General features: G+C 40.8%; 1 protein-coding gene across 1 annotated transcript in view; it reads left to right on the top strand.

The window, feature by feature from the left end:
• Positions 1-20,775, top strand: part of FBXL7 (F-box and leucine rich repeat protein 7) — a 184,306-nt gene that overhangs the window by 99,573 nt on the left and 63,958 nt on the right. The gene's annotated exons all lie outside the window — the stretch shown is intronic.

Below are 20,775 nucleotides of genomic sequence, written 5' to 3'. Positions count from 1 at the left end.
GGTAAAAGCTTTTAAAGCGTCGCCTATGGCCAATTTTGGATATTATTGTTTTTTGAGGTTTCGCGCGCGCACGCAATTTTAAGGCTTGACATGTTTGGTGTCTTTTTACCCGACGTGACCCCGTCTTTTATATTTTACCAAAAAATTGGGTAATAATAAATGTTTTATCATTTAATATAGGGGAAACAGTTTTTTTTTTTGTAAAATGTCGGTAATTTTTCCTTAATATAGTAAAAAATAAAAACCTCAGTGGTGAATAAATACCACCAAAAGAAAGCTCTATCTGTCCCCAAAAAATGGTATAAAATTAATTTCAGTACAGCGTTGCATGACGGAATAAATGTCAGTCAAAGTACCGAAGCGCTGAATACTGAAAAATGGCCTGGATGGGAAGGGGGTTTAACACCGCGGATGTCAACTGGTTAACCATGCTTTTGTTGCACTGTAGGGGGCACACGTTAAAGAAGAACTTCATCCGGCTAATTGAAAAATAAGAGTATAAAACACTCTAGCTTCTGACTTTTAAAAAACACATACTTAAAAGGGAATTTTACCTATATCTTAAAAATGACAGCAAAGGCACTTTTAGAAATGTTTAGTAATGGCAATCTGCAGATACCAGTACTTATAGATAATTGCCGGCTTTTTATTCTTTGTATACTTAGTTTTTCGTTTCCTCCCTAGTCTTCTCACAGTGTCCATTTTAACTAATGGCAGGTTACTGGATCTCCCTTTCCTTCCTGGAACTCTGGCACATGTGACAGGACATGTGATCGTGCACATCATCTCAGGGGAGGAAAATACCTTTCCCTTACATCTCATGTTTACAGATGAGATTTCCCAGCAATGCTCTGTAATCTAACCTTCCCAGGATACATCTCTTAGCATTGGACTACATCCCTAATGCCTTAGGCCTCATGTACACTACGTATCAAAACGTTGAGTTCAGGTGCGTTTGGAGCTAACTTCTAAACGCACCTGGACTCATGTAATGCTTTTCAATGAATGAATGAACACCTAGGCGTCCGGCAGCATCTAGGTGCCTTCAGTCTAGGTCAGTTTACCCAAAATAGAAATTTCTGCTTTCCGTGTCCTAATAGCCCAGTTTTATGTGGCTAAACATGTGTAAATGCATGTAAGCGTGTGTAAACGTGTATAAGTGCAACTAAGCCCAGCACAGAAAAAAGTGATCTAGGAAGCATGAAGTTGTTTATACTTATCAGATAACTTCTGTTGGGCTTAAACGCTGCCTGCTAGTGTGCATGAGGCCTAAGAGCACCAGGAAGGGGAAAAACAATAATTGTAAGTGACTATTTAACTGATGAATGTAAGATGATTTCATGTCAGCATTCAGAGCTGCATGCTGCTGATCACTCATATCCACCCCCCCCAATGAGCATGTGCGTGATCCACCAACTGGGGAAAACTGTCCCAGAGCCTTCTGGGATGTGTGACACGTATCCCAAATAGCTACGGGAGATAGGGGGGGGGGGTGTATCGGGCAGACCAAGGGCTATGTCATCCTTCCCTAGTCGAGGTATGAAGTACATGCAGAAAAAGGTACTTGCTTCCCAAAAAAAGATAATAAAATCTTGCAAATGTGTAACAGGTTGGGGGAGGGTTAAAGGGATGCCATGTGTTTAATGTTGAGTTCTCTTTAATAAATGAAATTCTAATACCAAGGGTATTCATTAAAGAAAAATTGCTCAGGTGTTAGATAACCATTACATTTAGACAATATTGGTTATCTGATGGTAAATAAACATTATGGGGGTTATTCACTAAGCTGCCGAAGGCAGCCAAGTGAATAACCGAGCCGAAGTGAACTGAGCCAAACGGTGTTCGCCTATTCACTTTGGCTCTGTACTGCTGATTTCAGCCATACATCATCTAAAATTGGCTGACTTTAGCTGGCTTCGGTCAGCCAAACATGCTCTGCTATTGCAATTGAATGGCAAGTTTTCATTAAAATGGACTTTTGCTGGTCACTTCAAACGATGTGCTGGTGACATCATTTATATTTGTATACTTTTCATGGCGCCCTCCGTGGTCACTACAAGCACCCACCTGTGTACACAGGACATCTATGGATCCAGTAAGGAGTGAAGCAAGATACATCCACTCTCCTTAACAGGGACACAGACAGCAAAAAATACCAACTGTTCTCATCCCTGTCCACTCTATCCAAAAATTTGGCTTCAGTTGCACTTTAAGGGTCTTTTATGTAACCAGTCATTTATGTTAGGCTCAGCACTACATCAAAGTCCTTGGACAGAATTTCAACATGCCAGTGGTAGTATGTTTACAGAGAAAAGTGATTGACAGCTTTGGATGAAATAAGCTCACTCACCGCAATTCTCCAGGAAACTTAAAGTGTCTGTCCAGACTTGGCAAAGGATTTTGATGTACTCAACCAAAACATGGTGCGAAGTATTACTAAACTCTGGCATATATAATTCCCTTGCTTGCAAACATTATAGCATAATGCTATCATTACCATGCAGTATTTCCATTACAGAAAAAATAAATGTTATTCTCCTCTAGAGCAGTGATGTTTTGGGGCTGTCGCTGGGCAACACGGACTTTCAAGTATTAAAATGGTGTTCAGAGGCCGTTAACACTTTTTAAACTGGCGCAATGCTGGTACACAGAGGGCTTGTCCCTGGGCGTGTTTGTTCTCTCGCTGTCCCAAACCCAAGAATCTCTAATCAGTGTGCTTGGTTACTGACAACTGATCAGGACGCCTTTTGATTCCAGTTTGCAACCTTTCATTGACTGGGACTGAATGAGGCTGATTTACTAATTGAGTTGAAAATGTTCACCTAATGCATTTGTGTAAATATTCACTTCAGTTATCCAATGATATGAAAAGCAAATTTCCTTTTTTATCTGCACATGATTGGATCAGTGAAGTAAATATTCACACAATGATTATGTAAGTGCACTTCAATTCTATTTTTCAGCAATTGTTTTGGACCTGGGTTTGCTGCATTGAGATGAATATTGAGACTGTTGTATCAAAAATTTACACATGAACTCTGGGGGAAGCAAATTTAAACCCTTGCAGTGGGGCTACTCCTGCAATAAAGGGTTTAAGTGCTTGTTTGTGGTTAGGTTAAAAAAAAAGTCATATTCACTTGATCCTCAGATAAGGTTGGTTGTGACTGTGCTCCCTCCAGTCTCTCTCCTCCTCATCTGCAGCGACCTTATGTCCCTCGGCATCCTCACATCCTATACACAGAACACGATGACTTGAGGATCCTTAGACCGCTGCAGCGCGTGGGGAGCAATGCAAAAGGGACTGGTCTAAGAGCGGGCTTTAAGGATCAGGTGAGTAGAATTTTTTTTTTATTTGAACCTAGACACAAAGGAGCACTTAACCGTTACAGTGCAAGGGTAGTCCCACTGCAGGAGTTCATCCATTTTTTTCCCCTGAAGTTTTGCTTTACGGAGCATTTACCCATAGCAGTCAGATGCCAAGTTTTATATTCCCTTTATAGGTCTGACAATATAAGCTGATTAGTTCTCCAGGGAAATACCCTATTTTTCTTTTCCTCCAATAATGTTTTTTTTTTTTTTTCTTTTGGTGAATTGCATTTTATTTTATTGTAGTTTATGTTTTTCTTGAATGTTCACAAGACTATAAATAGTTTTTTGTAATAGTGCTTTTACTGTATATTTATAAGATCAGCAGAGAGCAGTTAGGCTGCAATGAGCCTATGTGTTGCTTTTCTTCTTCTTTTTCTTGACTATTTATATTTACAATTCAATGATGCCAGGAATTATAGCTTTCACTAATCTTAACCCATGCTATCCGCCCTCCATTTCCCTTGTCCATTTACAGAACGCTTTGAGGGAAATTTATCAAAACTAGACAAGACAGAATCTGGAGCAGTTGTCCAGGGCAACCAATCATCTTCTCTCTTCAGTTTGTTCAGTTAAAGGAGAACTATGAGGTGAGTGCTTTTCACTCACCTCATAGTTCTAGCCGACCTGTGACAATTAGACTGTCACAGGTCGGCTGAGTAGATCGGAAGGTGAGCGAACACATACCGGCGTTCGCTCACCTCTCGATCCTGTCACGGCTCTCTGCCGTGACATGGGAGGGGCTGGATTCCCCCTCCCCACTCCGATCCATCAGCGCTGACTGGCGGAACAGACGGGGGAGGGGGCGGGTACAGCTGGCTCTGCCCCTAGATAGAGGCAGAGCCAGCTGTCAGTCACGCAGCTGGGCGGATCCCAGCATAATTGTCGGGATCCGCTTCAGCTGCGGCATCTCAGTATACGGCGAGCAGCTGCTCGCGGTATACTGCTGCGTCTCAGTGTGGCTCGCGGTATACTGAGCCTAGGGTGACGGGAGGACGCTAGTTTGTGTCCTCCCGTTACCCTAAGGAGAACTATGGGGAAAAGCCTTAACCACATAATTCTCCTTTAAGATTTGAAAATTAAAGAGAGAAGCTGATTGGTTGCCGTGCACAGCTGCTCCAGATTTTGTCTGCTCCAGTTTTAATAAATTCCCCTCTTTGTATTTTGTGAATGGACATAGGGAAATGAGAGGCAGGCAAACAGGACAGTCTCTGTGTATGGCAGCTGCAATTCTCCTGTTGCAGTGCCGGGAGTGTAGTAAAAGCAGTACTTCCCGGCATCAATTTAAAGGTTATCTATGCTCTATAAACAAATATGTATTTCTGTATTGAATTTCCATTCCTTTTCTAATAAACATATCAATCTAGAAGTTTGCCCATAAGATGTTCTTCCTCAATTCAGTGACAACATTTTACTCAGCCCTGTGAATATGCACTTCCTTGGGTCACCACTCTAACTACGCCTGCCATCTGAACTACAACTCAACGTCTAAGCAATTTAACATCATTGCTTGCTGGAAGCCATGCATGATGGGATATGTAGTCTTGAGAAATCGAGATTGCACCACATCAAGCAGCAGGGAAAGAGATGTAAAGCACACTGGGAGGTTTTTGAAAGTGATGGTCAGACAGAAAGCAGCACTCACTACTAAAAAGGGATTTTCTCAAGTAAGCTTTGATTGCATTATCAACAACAACTACAGTATGTATTTGTATTACAGTGCTGACGGTATAACAGGATGCTATATGCCTGCACTTAGTACACCTTTAAATTGTAGAAATTGTCAAGAAAGGGCAGCGATCCAGGTGGTGGCATCCACTTCATTCCGGAACAAATTTGTTACTCAGCAAATTAAATAAAAACAATTTTTCCTGGAGTTCTGTTCTAATTTCTTAGTTATAAATATTTATCAGCCCATGCAGTTGCTAACATAATTGCCCCAGTGTTGTAAGCTTAAGAAATGATAAAGTACTTTAGGATTAAAGGAGAACTATGAGATGAGTGATTTCCACTCACCTCATAGTTCTAGTGGCGGATCCCGCCATCTACGGCGGGATCCGCTCCGGCTGCCGCGTCTCAGTATACTGAGCTTAGGGTAACGGGAGGACGCTAGTTTGTGTCCTCCCCTTACCCTAAGGAGCACTATGGGGAAAAACACTGACCCCATAGTTCTCCTTTAAGGATGCCCCAACTTAGAGAGAAGTGGTAAGTGAGAAGTGGACATAGGAACCTTCTCAGTCTTTCTACCTTGGGATTTGCTGCCGTGATACCACTAAAACCTTGTTTTTTAAGGAACTGAAGATATGTGATTTTCTACAGGCCTACATAGTCTATTTGAAGAGAACCAAAAGCTAGCTTGAGTGTTGTGACTGTGTGCGTCTGTGGTTTCATTATTGTTTTTCAGCCTCCTTCCCATTTCTTCTTAACCATCTGCTCATATATTGTTGTTCAAATTATTTTTATAAAGTGACTGGTACCCAATTTATTCTAACACCCCAGAGAAGAAACTTGGTGAATGTACTTGGATCACTATGGCCAAGTAAATGGACTGGGCAATCTTATTATGACATATAATCCACATGAAGGTCTATGTTTATTGCATTTAGTTGAGCAGGCGATCGGTAGCTGGCACATAAGCCCCCTGGGAATAAGCAGTCTCTTGGGCACACATACCAAATCCAGGGTAGTATTGGAAAACAGTGCAGTGTTTATTAGTGATATTGACAAGAGCAGTCACAGGTGCTGTACAGGGGTTCACAAGAAATCAACAAAAATCAAACCTAGCCGTATCCCGGCACTAACTTCACAAACAAAAGATATAGCTCCTAACTAACAGACTGAGCAGGCCTACTGCTTGTCAGCCTCCACATAAACTGTTAGCAAGTTTTTCCACTATACCTTGCAGCTCTCTCAGACAGGACTTGTCTGATCTCCAGGCAGAGAGCTCTGAGTACAAGTTCCAGGTGAGCTTAAATTGCCAGTGAGGAGAGGAGTAAACCCTGCACTGCAGCCCGGATCAGCAACTTCTAAATGTATAGGAAAGTAACCTGGGAGACCTATAAACTCCGAACAGGACTTTCCCAGGCTCCCTCTGGGATGCTCTGCTACAATATATATATATCGCACACCCCCTAAGGAGCTACTGGAACAATCGGGTATATATATATATACATTATACAAACACAAAGAGAAAAGAGAGAGCAGTACAAGCTGACAGGAGAAGGAGCTGTGTCCATCCTCTGAATCACTCAGGTCTATTACTATTTTGAATAGCAGATCAAATTACAGCCTATTTACAGCAAATGATAGAATGACTCAAGTGCACCACCTGCTGGATCTGTAAGTATGAAGTATCTAAATACAATATTCCATATTTTTATTTCTGAAAAGTAATAAATAAAATGTAATTAACAGTATTGGGTATGTTAAATAAATAATAAGGTACATACATACAAAGACGCTTAAACTTGCAAATTAGGAACATAATTGCTGTTAACAAGTATGCCTTTCCTCACTGGTTTTGCATGTGTTCCAGTCAGTAAACCTTGATAGAACAACTAGCTACGAAGTAATCTTTTATGTCATTTTGAAACATACGGGTCTATTCACTAAGCTGCTGAGGGCAGCCGAGTGAACAACCGACCCCAAGTGAAGTGAGCCGAACACTGTTCGGCTATTCACTTCAGGCTGGTACGGCTGATTTCAGCCATATATATAGGCTTGCTTCGCATGGCTTCAGGTCGGCCGAACATGCTCAGCACGTTCGGCTGACCCGAAGTGCAGAAGGAGTTCGACTCAGCCGATCCAACATCTGGATCGGCTGAGCCGAACCTCCGGCAGGCTACTCGCTGCTGTTCGGTCTATTCTTATAGATGCAGAACAGCAGTGAGTGAATAGCCCGGTGCCGCTAAGCAGGGGGACCGAGCAGAACAGAAAAATAGTTTAAAAAGTTAAAAAAAAGTAAATAGAAAACGATTGTGCGAAGCTAGCAATGACATGGCTCGACTGAGCCGCTCAGCCACGTTCGGGAGCTGTACGGGCTATAGTGAATAGCCCGTACAGCACCCCTTCGGTTCTACTGAACCGAAGGGGTCCTGGGGCCGAAGCTAGCCGAAGGATCGGCCGAAGCTACGGCTAGATCCTTTGGCAGCTTCGTGAATAGACCCCATAATGTAGTAATAGACTGCATCATATATGTCATTATTGATTTCGCCCATTTAATAGTATCAAAAGTCACCTACCCATGTCAATGTGCAGGTATGATTTTCTAAAACCATCAAAAATGCAAGTTCTGATTCCTTACCACCATGGCATCTTGGGGACAATCAGTACACTCTGTACAGAATAATCTGATATCCTGCCCATGTGATTGGCTTACCCGGTTTACCAACAACATTTCTCTTATTACAATATTTGGACTGAACATGCAAATGTACTAGTTAGGCCAGTTCTTAGAAAGGAGGAAGTTCGAAGAACAGCCTGCCCCCTAGACCAAAAGCAGTTAAAAGCAGTTAAGAATCGGTTTGCTAAAGTGTACATTACCTTGTCATTTACATAGACTTTTTATAGTACAATGACTACCCCATCCTTGAATTTTTGCTTTACTTTTATTACAAACACTTTTTGTGAAAGCTATCTTTTTATACACCAGATTAACATCACAGATGAGTGTTGCATGTTCTGGACAAATTAGGTGTTATAACATCCAACCAGATGTTACACAGACAGTGAGCTAAACAGACAGCCTCGGAAACTGCTATAAACTGCACCAAATTGCTGATGTCTTACATAGAGGTTTATTTATAAAGATCTTCACAGTAATTGTTTCACTGCTCTTTGCTGTCAGATGATCAAAAGAGAAAACATATGATTGTCAAGGTGAAATGAATAATAGACAATGACAGGATCAAAATAAAGATAAAAAGAGCAACATTGGAAAAAGAGCTGTAAATGGAAAAAAGCCTTGTGAGCATATGATAAAGTAACCTGGCCATGCCAACTTTAAAAAAAGAACTCCAAAAAGCAGTATTGATAGCAAAATGTTCCACTTAACAGCGTTTTAGGGCTTGTTCACACCAGCAGCTGTACTCAACCACATGGCTGCTGGTGTGCGTGTGCCCTGAAAATGCCGATGCGCTTGATCGAGCTGCATCGCACTTTCTTTTTGTTAGAATTTTATTGAAATGTCACAAGTGACAATATATGCAGTTCTATGGGCTCACCCTGGTGCGATGCAGTTGTACCGTAAACTCACTACGGTGCCCTTAATCAAAGAAACTTTTTTTAAGTGCACACCACCAGATTGCAGTGGTGTGAACTGTCACCATTAATGACAAGATAAATTGCCTTGTCTTGCATTGGGTTGCACTGGAAAAAACGGCCAGCTCAGCCCGAACTTAGATGGTGTGAACGAGCCCTTAGCTTAGAGAAACAAAGTTTGTCACTGCATGAACATGCTTATCGTTTTGGGGGTCCACACAGTCCCTAAGATGCAAAATATGCCTGGCTTACTGGCTCTTGCCCTATTCACATCACTGTAGGAAGGTCTGAGTGAGTTTTCAAGAATTCTACCACAGTGGCAGTGAAAAGTCCACCTAAAACTGATTCTTTACTGTTTGGTAAATGCTGGGGATTTATATATTTTAGGGATGCAAGAATTGGGATCTCTGCTCTTGAATTTATTGGTCTGCACACTTGCATTTACAAGAGGGTCCCTTTCTTCCTGCTGGAATGTTTTAATTTATTTTATATTATGGAGATGAAAACAGGAGTGGGGAACATGGACGGGTGGGTGGTAACACCCTAGACTTCAAAGTGAGCAGGGACAGAGCCAGGAGCTACAAAATAGATTTTATGGCTAACTTCCCTAAAGAGATTAAAAAAGAAGCCTGGCAGCTTCCACCTATAACTAAAATTGCAGTGTTGGGAGGGCTAGCCCTTTAATTTTATTTTCAGCAAACACTGTAATATAAAGATAAATAGGTGTATATCTTGGCATTCACATATGTCTTGACATTGTATATCTTGACATTCGCATATGTAAATAATGTAAGTAATGTACTTTGAAAGAACCTTGAAATTTGGCAACAACCCATGGCCATGAAATGTGCATGTTTATTGTTTAATCATCATCTTCAAGAGGGAAACGTCCTGGCGTTTTCTGTATGAAATAAACACTTAATGATATTTTTTACTGCCCAACATTCCCACCATTAAAAACACATGATTTTACCTTTCAATATTGCCACATCTATACAGGTAAAGTTTGCATATTCTGAACTTGAAGAATGATTGCTACTCCTATAATTTATTTACAAAATATAGAATTGGTACCCCTATAATATATAGAAAAAAATAAAAGTAATAGAGAAGTACTATACATATGACTCCAAGAGAATAAGATTTTGGGGTGCTCATTCTTTAAGAGTGCAAATATGTGAAGCACACTATTATAAACTATAAATAACTTTTATTGAAAATATAGAGAGGAAAAAAATAACATTTCTGAATGATTGGATTGCTTGATACTTAGACAGGCTTTGATGTTCAGTGACATGTAAAGCTTTACATTTGCAGCAAATGTTTAAGTGCCTCATGAGGACATTTGCTTTGATGCTTTTCCAAACATCGCTCCCCAAAGATCTCCTATACAAGCCGCACAGACCTCTGGGTGAGAAAGCAGACATTGTATTAGTATATAGGCTACCAGCACTCGTTTTGCTGCTTCCAATGTGCTGGCCCAGCATTTTAATGTGGAAAACAGCAGTGTAGATGACAGGCACTGTATCAAAACCAGCTGAGAAACTTGGACATTGAGCTAAAAACTTTAGTAAATGATTGAAGGTCAGGTTTCAGTTACGCGAGAAGGTCTTCCAGTTTTAACTCGAAGGTAAACTCAATATATTACATCATTACATTTACAAGAAAGTTTACTACATAGATCTAAAGTAATTTAGAGGCTTTCAGCATTACTTTAAGAAAAAAATATATAAAATGGTTCTGGACTTAAGGTTTTTTTTTTTAGGTACAGTTTTGTGGACATACATGTATAGCACATGAAGGTGATATTTCTAGTCAATTTTTGAATGTCATTAGGGGGGTCTTTCAAGGTCAAGCCTAAAGACACACTGAGGAATAATTGCTGCTTTTCAAATTACATTACACAGTTTATGTCAAAGGCTCATCAGGGTCTCAGAGAGTCTGTTTTGTTTGATGAGCCTGTTGATGAATCAGGCAGTGGATTTGTTCAGACATTTGATATTTCATTCATACACCAAACACTTGTGTTTCTTTTTACTGGGGAGTCAAGAAATGTGTGCAATGAGCATTCGGTTCACTCTAACTTGTTTTGTTGTTTGGTCTGTTATAAGAAGAACGTAACCCAAAACATTATTGTAGATGGAGGGAAGGAGTGTTCAGTCATCAGTAGGTGTACCTGTTGGATTTATTTTAACTTTCTTCCAATCCTCACTGGCACCAGTAACTAAGACCAAAGGGGAAATCTTTCCTCAGAGTACCAAACAGCAAGTATACCTGACAGAGGTTCTAACCCCTGCCTCACTTTAGTAAAAATACAAAAGAAAAAGTATTGCTGACTTTGTTCATTTCCTGCTCTAGGAGGGAACTCTCACCAGAGCAGGAAGTGTGGGCAAATGTTTGGAGACATAGGGGTCTATTCACAAAGCTGCCGAAGGATCTGGCTGTAGCTTTGGCCGATCCTTCGGCTGGCTTCGGCCCCAGGACCCCTTCGGTTCAGGAGAACCGAGGGGGTGCTGTACGGGCTATTCACAATAGCCCGTTCAGCTCCCGATCACAGCCCAGCAGCTCAATCGAATGAGGTTGATTTACTAAAAGCAAATAGGCTGTTCACTTTGCAAGGGAATTTTCTCTTAGCTCAGTGAATGTGATGAAAATTTACTTCACAAACAAACACCCAATCACGTGCAAGGAAATTGGCCGATTGGCTGATGGAAGTCAGCAGAGCATCACCTCATTCACTAAGCTAAGGGAAAATTCCCTTTCAAAGTGAAAATCCTCTCAAAGTAAAAATTGTCCTGCAAAGTGAACAGCCTATTTGTCTTTAGTAACTGCAAAAAAAATGTCTAACCTGTCCCCACTCTATCTAAAATAGAAAAAAACTGTTTGGGTTGACTTCTACTTTCACGTGTCTCAAAAGTTATTAGTTTTAGTTTAATTTTTTTCTGATATTTATCTTGACAGGCTTATCAAATCTGGTCTAATAGGTAAGTTCAGCCAACACAGCTTTTTTTTTTCTCAAAAAGACAACATTTGGGGGCTTTCTACCTAGCAAATCCAGTTGTTCCTCAATGTTGTAGTCATAATTATTGTTCAATCTTATTCATAATATTGGTGTTTATGCAAAATATTCAGTCCTCTGGAGTGGGAGCATTAGTCCAAGCAGGACATGTTGGCCTCTAGTGCGGAAGGATTTGAAGTAGACATTGCTGATTGCCGGTAGGTTTAGGCAAGATGCTAGAAAGAGTTATCAGCAGTGTAGCTACCCAGTTTCCCTTGGTGTTAATATTTAAAATTAAATTAGCTATTTTCCCCTGCATACTCATTAATGAACTGTGGAATGGATTGCTGAGTTAGACCTTTCAGAGTTTCCTTACAATAAAAATATAATTCCTGCATTGGATAATTAATATCTATGGTATTTAATTCATACAAATGACCTGACTAATGCTTTCAGTATTCATTATTATTCTACCTCTCGGAATAAACCTCCAGCCCAGTACAGGCCAGAGTTAAGTTGTGGAAGGGAATAACACTTCCAGTATAACATTAGGGTTTTTTTTTAAAGATGGGTACTTTTCACATCAGCAGATCCTCTGACTTTACAGTTAAGCATACCATTCTCTGGTTTGATTGTAATCTTCTAGAAAGACATTTAAACCTTGCCCTGTGTGCACCATGATTTTGAAAGACAGAAACACTAGAAGAAGTTTGAGTGAAGACAAGGGAAGGCAGGGAAAGGAGAAAAGGTTAGCATGTGCAGGCTTTATATTTCATAATTGAGGGCCCATCTGGGATTGCATTGATTGGGCTTGTGCCCTGCTGCTGTTTTTGTATGACTTGAGGAAATAAAAGTAGATTTTTATCGTATCCTGCCAAACCTCTTCATTTTCTTTATACGCAGGACTGCATGATAAGCACAAAACGTGGCTTGCCAATGGTAGATTTCTTGTTAGAATATATTAGGTTGCCTATTAACCATTGTCTGGCTATTGATACCCACTTGGACTTTTGCCCCATGATAATCATGTGGCAAAAGGAGCGGAAAGGTGCTGTGTCTCCATGCTATGAAACAAATAGTTTTCGTGCCATGGATATATAACCATTCTTCTTCACAAAAATACACATTGGGGGAAATTTATCAAAACAGTAGCAGACAGAATCTGGAGCAGTTGCCCATGCAACCAATCAGATTCTCTCTTCAGTTTGTTCAGTTAGGATTTGAAAAAAAAAAGAGAGAAGCTGATTGGTTGCCTGGATGACTGGCTGATTCCATGGTTTCTCATATGACTTGTTAGAAGATCATCTTACTATAATTTATGACTCTGTTCCTATCCACCTGGAAGTTTTGAGTGTTCTTGCTCACACCTACTTGTTTCAGCAACTTCTGTTGCATTGTTCATAACATAAAACAAATTAAAAGAGAACTATGAGGTGAGTGCTTTTCACTCACCTCATAGTTCCAGCCGACCTGTGACAATGAGACTGTCACAGGTCGGCTTAGTAGATCGGGAGGTGAGCGAACACATACCGGCGTTCGCTCACCTCTCGATCCTGTCACGGCTCTCTGCTGTGACAGGGGAGGGGCTGGATTCCCCGCTCCGCCAGCGCTGACTGGCGGAAGGGACGGGGAGGGGGCGGGTACAGCTGGCTCTGCCTCTAGATAGGCAGAGCCAGCTGTCAGTCACACAGCTGGGCGGATCCAGACATAATTGTTGGGATCCGCATCAGCTGCAGCGTCTCAGTATACTGCAAGCAGCAGCTCGCGATATACTGAGCCTAGGGTGACGGGAGAACGCTAGTTTGTTTGAAAACCAAATTAGCTTCTTACAGAAAGACTGTGATGGGCATTCAACTTTCGCTTCCTCCCTTGCCCCCACTGGAAAACCACTTAAAGAGACTCTGTCACCAACTTGAAAAATTGCAGATGAAATCAAATTTAAATGCTTACTTGCAGTGTTTTTCTTTTTCATAAATTAGTTGTTTAAGTACTTGCATTGCGACTTTAAACTTGCTGTAAAATTTAACTTTCATAGCCCTCTGTTCTTCTGGAAATGTCTAATTACCATCTTTGCTGGCCCAGCTCCTCTACCCCTCCCTTTACTTCCCTACATAATCGTTTATGTAACTGCCAGGGGAGAAGTGACTTGAGAGACAGCTCTGAGTCTGCTGGGGTTGCTGACATCACATCCAAGACCAGTAGCAGTCTCTTGGCTTTTAGATGTCTACAAAAGGGAGGCTTTTACAGGTAAATAACATGGATAAAATATGTTAAATGCACAAATAATCTTAGGGGCAGATTGTTTGTTCTGGTGACAGGGTCTCTTTAAACGTACCTAAAAGTTATTGTGCTGCACTTAAACAAAAGTCACAAAGGCTACAATTGGAGTTCCACTCCCAGTCCCATCAATCAGACAGCAGCATTGTATTTAGATTTGTCACAATATCTGAGCATATTAACTGCTATTTTTGTGACAATTGTCTTTATAAGAGCACTCGGGGAGAACTGAAATTGAATTGGAGATGAATAATGGGACACAAACTGAATTCATGCTCACACTATTGTTTTCTTTAGGTCCAGAGACCTTGTGTTCTTACAAAAAAAAATGTTTCATTTCAGAATAATAGTATGAAACTTTGTACAGAGGAAGCTAGTTGAATCAGAGCCAAGCACTGAGATTCATCAAAGGCTATTGTCTTTAAAAATAAAAACTGCCTCTGTTTATTGTGTTGACAGTTACCATTTGCAAATTGAAACTTACACTTATTCATTTTTGTTGCTATGTGTATGTACAATGTATTTGACGTCCTTCATCTCCATGCATATATATAGAAGTATCAGTTAGTGAGGTTGAAAAAATACATATGTTCATCAATTTCTACCACCAGACAAAAAACCTGCATCCTAAATAGTGTATTTAAAATTCAGGTCAGGGGTTATTACCCATAATATCCAATGTTGTTCAGTAGGTTGGAATTGCCCAATATTTGTAAATGTCCTAAGTTTTTATATTTGTGAAATATTATTGTTAAAACTAGGGATGCCCCGATACCGATACTAGTATCAATGCCATACAACGTGAGTACACATACTCACCCAAATGCTCCCTTGTCACTTTGTGATGAGGAAGCATGTCTCTGCAGTCTCTGCCTCAGTCCCACCTACCGCTCACCACTCCTCCGCCACTGCACCTGCACACAGCCTCGCACCACCACCACCCGGGACCTGGGAGAAGGGGGGAAAATCGGTTCACATTCAGCTGAGGGCAATGACCTGATTAGTCGGGAAGCTGGCCAATCAGGAAGCTGGGCGGTGAGTCATCGCCCACCCCCGGCTTCCTGATTGGCCAGAAAGCCGGCTTCATGCTTCCTTGTCACGTGGTTCCCGGCCAATCAGGAAGCTGGGTGGCAGGTAATTATTCACCGCCCGGCTTACTGATTGGTTGGAACGCTGGCCAATCAGGAAGCTGGATGGCGAGTCATTACACGCTGCCCGGCGAGTCATTACATGCCGCCGGCTTCCTTATTGGGACTTCCAAGTATTGGTATTTGGTATCGGCGAGTACTGGGAAAAAAATATCGGTACTCGTACTCGATATCGAAAAAATGGTATCGGTGCATCCCTAGTTATAACAGTTTGTAGCAAAGACTTAACACAGAGGAAATCATAATAATACATACTAGTGTGGATATATTAGCTAGTATTCCTATGACAGGACCTATTTGGCTATTTCCAACACTTGGATACCCAATATGTAATTTGTAGGGGCAAATATTTGTACCCACTTCAACATTGCAATTAAAAGGAGATGGGAAACAAGCTATGTCATGGGCAAATTTATCAAATGTCACCTAACATTTCAAATGCACCAATAAGCTCCTAATTGTCATATGTCAGTGGAGGGCACTGACATATATGTTGTGGTGTTGGGTATACTACTTGCTGTGTCATTTTGAATCTTGTATACTGAAAATACACATAGTCTATTCACGAAGCAGCCGAAGGATCTAGCCGTAGCTTCGGCCAACAGTTTTCTATTGGCCGGCGGTTCTGCTGCCATCAAAAACAAAAAAACTATCCCGGCACTCCGGGAGTCTACCGGGCACTCCGGGAGTCTACCGCTCCCGGCTGCACAGGAGAGAAACACTGCTTTTTCTTTTTTTCTTTATTCTGACCATAGGAATGCATTGCTCGATTCCTATTGGCAATTTCAATTTGCAATAGCCAATAGCAAACTAGCATTGCACCCGTCCTCTGCTGCAGTTCTCCATCAGGTCCACCACTACTGATTGACGGGCGGGTACAATAGCTAGTTTGCTATTGGCTATTGCAAATTGAAATAGCCAATAGGAATCTAGCAATGCATTCCTATGGCCAAAAATTATTTTTTTTTTCTATTTTGACACGGCTCCATGTCAGAATAAAGAAAAAAAAAGAAAAACCAGTGTTTCTCTCCTTGGTGGCAGGGAGACTCCCAGAGCGCCCGGGAGAGTTTTTTTTCTTTTCTTTTTTTTCACGGCAGCAGAACCACCAGCCAATAGAAAACAGTTGGGCAGAGCTAGCTGTCACTGCTAGCTCCTCACAATCGTTTTCTATTTATTTTTTTCTACTTTTGAAACTATTTTTCTGTTCTGCTCGGTCCCACAGAGGGAGCGAGCAGAACAGCCGAATGTCGCTCAGCGGCATTCGCCTATTCACTCACTGCTGTTCGGCATTTATAAGAATGGACCGAACAGCAGCGAGTAGCCTGCTGTGGGTTCGGCTTAGCCGATCCAGATGTTGGATCGGCTGAGTCGAACTCCTTCTGCACTTCGGGTCGGCCGAACGTGCTAAGCTTCGGGTCGGCTAAGCATGTTCCCAACATTTGTAATGTAACTTAATGCATATTATATGAGCACAGAGAGGGACTGCACCATATTCCACCTCAGATGTTCAGTGCTACCCAGACTTAATGCAAGGCATTAAAATGTGGTATTATTATCCATCAATATTTTCATAATATCATAAAATTGCTTACCACATGTTAATCATTGGATATGTATTAACGTGAAGGTTAATATTTCTGAAACAAGAATTATACACCTTTCTTTATTTTGTAAAGGAAATAATAGTTTTTCCAGCAGCAAGGGCAGGTTACTTGACGCTGGCTAGCTTTACACACTTGACATGTGCCGTCACTGATTTGTAGTTTCGGGAACGAGACCAATCTGATTTTATTTAGAAGTAGAAAACGATATTACATGCAAAAGAAAAGACCTTGCCAGTCATTGAGTTACTTTTTATTTGGCTCTAGTCTTTACATTGCTGTGCTGTACCACTTCATTTGCTAGCAGAGAGCACTGCTTCTGTTGTAATTGAAAGGAAGTAACGTTAAAGAAAGAATTCTCTGTTTTATGATATAATTGTGTTAGTCTGTTTTTGAAACTGACCATTTTTAGGGACATTTGTAAAGAGATATTTTCTTTCACTCCACAAGAGGACCAAATAGCTACATTTATAGAATAACTTAAGTAACTTGTATGACTTTATAAGTTGTTATGAATACAATTTTATTTTTAATTTATTGTTATCTTTATGAATTTGCAACTTATGTGTGCCTTTCATTTGAAATCTTTGAATGATGTTCCAACTGTACAAAACTGCATGAGAGATCTAAACTACATGTTGCATGATAGCCAATCATGAGCCTCTATGGCACCGCTTTCTTTTTTTTTAAGAGATATATTAAACATCCTCTGTAAAACTAAAATGAACAATACACACCCTTTATGAATTCTCTGGAATAATTCTGCTGGCCCAGCTGATGGCAGCTTCATACTAACAAGTGTAAAAGACGCTAAACAAAACACTTGCTATTAATTTAGTAAAAACAACGATTTATAAGTCATGTAATAATAAATACCACATTTTCTAAGCAAGTATGCAAACTTGCTAAGTATAAGTAGGTGTATTATGTTGTAAAGTATATGGTAATCTTCACTTGCCATGGTATCGAGACTAGTGTATTTATCTGCTGCATAGCAAGACACATCCACTGCAGTAGGAACAAAAGGTGTGCCTCCTTTTTATTTAACTAAAAACATTATATTTGTTTACTATAGACATATGTTAATTATACTATTTAATAAAAAATGAGTGTTTTGTTTTGCTCCTGCAATACCTTCTTAATGGAAACCTGTGACAGAAATAACAGAAGTCGTCATTACTGACTTGGTTTTTAAAGGAGCTGGTTGCAGGGCTAGCATTCTGATCGTGGCTTTACTATTGGGATCTATTAAGAATAAGCAACAAAGTCTGAAAATTCTCTTGGGGTTATTCACAAAAAGGTGAAGAGTTTGGAGAAGGCAGGAGAAGTGAACAATCTAGGCCAAAATAGCTGCTTTTGCCTAGATTGTTCACTTCTCCTGCCTTCTCCAAACTCTCCACACTTTTGTGAATACCCATGTCTGACCTGCATTCTTGTTCCAGGTTAGTGAATTAATACATAAGGAAATCAAAATAATGATATTGTGCACCTTTTAAAAAAAAAAAAATCTCAATAGCAATGGTAGCTTTTTTTAACCATTGGGCAGCCACTAATGATGTAACTACTCCTACACATTCTGGGAATGGGCTGGGAGTATACATTGTATTACACATATGCCCCAGGCAGTATACAAAAAGAAAAAAAATGTTTGTTTTTTTTGGTGGCAGAAACTTCTAAAGCCTGTTTCACCAAAAAAACCTCTAACAGCTACCGTAGTAATTGTTTTCTTTTTTTGTAAGTTTAGTTCTCCTTTAAGGCAGCAGAAATAAAATGTATAGCTTGCTAAGAAACATTGTTTTTCTAGAGCTAGCATTTGAAGATCACAATTAAAATTTTGCTATATACAATATAAATATGCGTCTTTTCATCTAAATCTTAGCTTTTTATTAGATTAAAAGGAATTGAAAACTCCTTTGTGCCTCAGAGATAGACTCTAAAAAGGGCAATGTTGCAGAGTTACTACCAAAGTGTTATATTGTGTCTCCCTTTGTAGACAGATTAATGAATATGGCATCTGTTCACTGCACAATTAAATCTGCTTAATAAGTTTCATTTAATTAAATAGTTAATAATGAGCCATAAACTACTTTCCTACAAAAATACAGAGTCGTTGAAGAGATTAACACATTTTCATGAATAATGAATGTCAGTTTTCATAATGAACACAGGACGTTTCGCTGTAATTGGGATTTTCATATTTCATAGTGACACTATTGGCTTAATTCAAGTATAGATCACAAAGGAGTCTATTCACTAAGCTGCCGTAGGCAGCCGAGTGAAAGACCGACCTGAAGTAAAGTGAGCCGAACACTGTACGGTTATTCACTTCAGGCTGGTACTGCTGATTTCAGCCGTATACCTTGACAGCTAGCTCCACTCAATAGTTTTCTATTGGCCGGCGGTTCTGCTGCCGTCAAAAAAAAAGAAAAAAAAACTCTCCCGGCCGCCCAGGAGAGAAACACTGCTTTTTCTTTTTTTCTTTATTCTGACACGGAGCCATGTCAGAATAGAAAAAAAAATGTTTTGCCCGTTGGAATGCATTGCTAGATTCCTATTGGCTATTTCAGTTTGCAATAGCCAATAGTAAACTAGCATTGCACCCGCCCACTGCTGCAGTTCTCCATCAGGTCCATCAGCAGAGGGTGGGTGCAATGCCAGCTTACTATTGGCTACTGAAGTTCTCCATCAGGTCCCCTTTTAGTGATTAACAGCAGCAGAGGGCGGGTGCAGTGGCTAGTTTGCTATTGGCTATTGTAAATTGAAATAGCCAATAGGAATCTAGCAATGCATTCCAATGGGCAAAATCGTTTTTTCTTCTATTCTGACATGGTGCCGTGTCAGAATAAAGAAAAAAAAGAAAAAGTAGTGTTTCTTTCCTGGGCAGCTGGGAGCAGGAAGCAAGTTTTCAGGAGTCCCTCCAAAGCTTGTGCCGGTCTTTGATCCAGTGTAGACTCCTCAGGTCTGTCCACGTGCATGCTGATGGCTGCGTGCATTGACTTATCCTGTGTTTCTCCTTTTCTCCCGATGGAAGATCTCTACTGTGCATGCGCCCACCCCATGATCCTTTACAGCCACTCGAGAATTTTCAAATCTTCGGACGGTGAGCGAGTGGCGGAAACACAGGTAAATTTTTACCTATTTGGTAACTTTTATTAGTTATTCTAAAATAAAATATGCAACACCATAGGAATGCATAGCTAGATTCCTATTGGCTATTTCACTTTGCAATAGCCAATAGCAAACTAGCCACTGCACCTGCCCTCTGCTGCTGTTAATCACTAAAAGGGGACCTGATGGAGAACTTCAGGTCCCCTCTGCTGATTGACAGCAGCAGTGGGCGGGTGCAATAGCTAGTTTGCTATTGCAAATTGAAATAGCTATGCATTCCTATGGTGTTTTTTTTTAAATTCTGACGGCAGCCAACGGTTTGGAGATCAGCGTCCCTGGTTACCTGGTAACCAGGGACGCTGATCTGTCTGTGCAAGTGGCCGGAGCCAGCCGTGAGATGACAGCTGGCTCCGCTCAGCAGTCAGTGGCAGGCTGTCAACTCAGCCGATCCAACATCTGGATCGGCTAAGCCGAACCTCCGGCAGGCTACTCGCTGCTGTTCGGTCTATTCTTATAGATGCAGTGAGTGAATAGCGGAATGCCGCTGAGCGGCATTCGGCTCGGCTGTTCTGCTCGGTCCCTCAGAGGGAACGAGCAGAACAGAAAAATAGTACAAAAAGTACAAAAAAAGTAAATAGGAAACGATTGTGCGGAGCTAGCAATGACAGCTAGCTCCGCCCAACAGGTTTCTATTGTCCGGAGGTTCTGTTGCCGTCAAAAAAAACTCACCCGGGCGTTCTAGGAGTCCCCCGCTCCCAGCCACCCAGGAGCGAAACACCTCTTTTTCTATTTTTTTTTCTTTATTCTGACACGGAGCCGTGTCAGTATAGAAAAAAAAAAACATTTTTGCCCATTGGAATGCATTGCAAGATTCCTATTGGCTATTTCAATTTGCAATAGCCAATAGTAAACTAGCATTGTACCCGCCCTTTGCTGATGGACCTGATGGAGAACTGCAGCAGAGGGCGGGTACAATGCTAGTTTACTATTGGCTATTGCAAATTGAAATAGCCAATAG

This window comes from Nanorana parkeri, unplaced genomic scaffold, assembly GCF_000935625.1.
Source record: "Nanorana parkeri isolate BGI_ZX_2015 unplaced genomic scaffold, ASM93562v1 scaffold340, whole genome shotgun sequence".
NCBI lineage: Eukaryota > Metazoa > Chordata > Amphibia > Anura > Dicroglossidae > Nanorana > Nanorana parkeri.
The sequence above is the reverse complement of the archived record's forward strand: the minus strand, read 5'-3'. Positions and strand labels throughout refer to the sequence as shown.